This window comes from Limanda limanda, chromosome 6 (genome assembly GCF_963576545.1).
Source record: "Limanda limanda chromosome 6, fLimLim1.1, whole genome shotgun sequence".
Taxonomy (NCBI): domain Eukaryota; kingdom Metazoa; phylum Chordata; class Actinopteri; order Pleuronectiformes; family Pleuronectidae; genus Limanda; species Limanda limanda.
The window spans coordinates 31,026,654-31,029,286 of record NC_083641.1 but is presented as its reverse complement, the minus strand read 5'-3'; positions in this window follow the sequence as shown (position 1 = coordinate 31,029,286).

The window sequence follows — 2,633 nt, the reverse complement described above, 5'->3', positions numbered from 1 at the left end:
CTGAAATGCCCCACCCAACTTGGTGTAGTATGGTTATGTAGGTGATAAAAAATCCCAAATATTATATAACTGGAGCTATTAATCTGAATTCACAACAAAAGCATAGTAAAGGATTGAGATGAAAAAGGGAAACTGTGATGCCAAGGAACTGGGAAATTCTGGACTGGGAAATTCTTCAAAGGGGAGGAGCTAGATGGGATATAAAAGCAGGGACACAAGCTCTCACAGAGACTCACAATGGGGACAACTCATGACTAATTCGAACTGACATACTTACCTGCCCTTGCCTGATGAAGAAACAAAAGATTTCGAAACGTCGCGACAGGGCTTCCAGACTAAACCAAAATTTACTTACCTGACTAAGCCACGAACCCTCCCTCGGACGAGTGGAGAGACTTAAGCATAAAAAATGTATATTTGTAAAAAGTTCGTTTAAAGTTTAATATAAATAGTCCACGTATCTGTAATCACAGCGTGTAATAACTACATTACTAGTTTAAGGGCACAGGACCTGTGACAAATGGGGACCAGGGAGCCCCCTGGAGTGAAGGACCGTGCACCTCCTGCCACCTTTTTAAAGGAGGCAGGATCATTTTCCCCTATCCTAACCCTAACCCTAACCCTAACCCTAACCCTAACCCATCCCCAGAGGAAGAACTCTTAACAAAGACCATGTTAGAGTATAAAATTTAAAACGTGATAACACCATAACTAAGAGTGACTACACACAGAGTATAGTGGACACACATGCAAGCAGCACTCTAAGGCAAATCATGGAGGAATCCAAGATCAGTCTGCTGTTGTAATAAGATTAAAGCATGTCCTGGTGTCTAGCGGTGTATGAAACCCAGAACAGCACTTATAATTTAAAACTTAATTAGCTTCATAGCTCCTAGCTCCTAGCTCCTAGCTTCTAGGTTCTAGCTTTTAGGTTCTAGCTCCTAGCTTCACAGCATTCAGCTCCTGCTTCAAAACCAACAGAAGGATGAACACCGTGATGCTTCAACCCCCACTGACCCCTGAGCAGTGTGTGAGTATGACCCAGCTGTCCTATCAAGGTCGAACTACTGAAGAGGCTTAAACCTGAAAGGATGCTCACTCCAGAGTCTCTTCTAGGACTGGAACTCAGAACCAGAGCCCTACACCTCATTCAGAATTTTAACCATTATCCTAACCTTAACCAAAACCTTTACTCTAAACCTAACCAAGTTAACCTGACGCCTGAACCTGACGCCTGAACCTAACCTGGTAAATCTAGGCCTAACCCTAACCCTTATTCTAACCCTAACCAAGGAACCCAGGCCTAAACCTAAGATAGTAATCTGATGCCTAACCCTAAAACCTTACCCTAACCAGTTCCTAAACAAAACCGTTAATCCTTCCTAAATTACCTTAGAATTAGATTACAATTAAATTATTTGGACACACACTGGGGTTTGATCAACCTCGGCTGGGCCTCCCTCAGGTGAGGGTGTCTAGTCGTAATGGCCGAAACATCCAGTGATCCTGAGGTCAACTACTGATGATGTGTTCAATCAAACTAGGAAATCAAAATAGTGCCTATAGAAAAAAATAGTCCAACCAACTCCGTTTAAATTAAACAAACAACCACCTCGTTTTTTTAAAAATAAAAAAAAACAATTTGGCAAAGGGAATATGTGAGAATGGGGGGTCTTAATGACGAGCGTCGGCCAGTGCATTGCCTTTGGCGCCCTAATCCAAACTGCCCAGTCGTTGGACGAAGCAGGGGGTGTCATCGAGATATCTCTTCTAACCCTAACCCTAACCCTAACCCTAACCCTTTGGCTCCCTATTCCAAACTGCCCAGTCGTTGGATGAAGCAGGGGGGGTCATCGAGATATCTTTTCAAAACCTAACCCTAACCCTAACCCTAACCCTATTCCAAACTGCCCAGTCGTTGGATGAAGCAGGGGGGGTCATCGAGATATCTTTTCAAAACCTAACCCTAACCCCTTCCGAAGGTCGTACAAGCTCGGGGATGGTACCAATCGATCCGCAGGACCCAAATTAGTCCAGACGCAACCACTTTCCAAGTCTCTCCGACCTTCACAAAAAAAGTTATTCAAGAATATCTCCTTCTCCTATGTGCTTTTATCCCTAATCCTATTCAAGAATATCTCCTTCTCCTATGTGCTTTTATCCCTAACCCTAACCCGTAAGAGTGCAGAGAGGTGCCTAACCCTGACCTGAATCCATACACTAACCCTAACCAACCCTTCCCCATGCCTAAACCTAACCAGTATATCTCCGTCTGTCCGTCAGCACATGTGTTGACATTCCCCAAATCAGTCAATTTTACCATTTGCTCGTTCGACCCCTTCCAAAAGTCGGAGAAGCTCAAGGATGGTACCGATCGATGCGCAGGACCCAAATTAGTCCAGACGCAACCACTTTCCAAGTCTCTCCGACCTTCACAAAAAAAGTTATTCAAGAATATCTCCTTCTCCTATGTGCTTTTATCCCTAATCCTAACCCTAACCCTAAGAAATAAGAGAAGTTAAACATACAGACTTTTACCTTTTTAATAAAAATGTATCTGATCAACTCATCGGTTTCGGTCATCCTTAAAGCAAAAACCACAAATAAACTTTACAGCTTCTCAAATGTGAGAA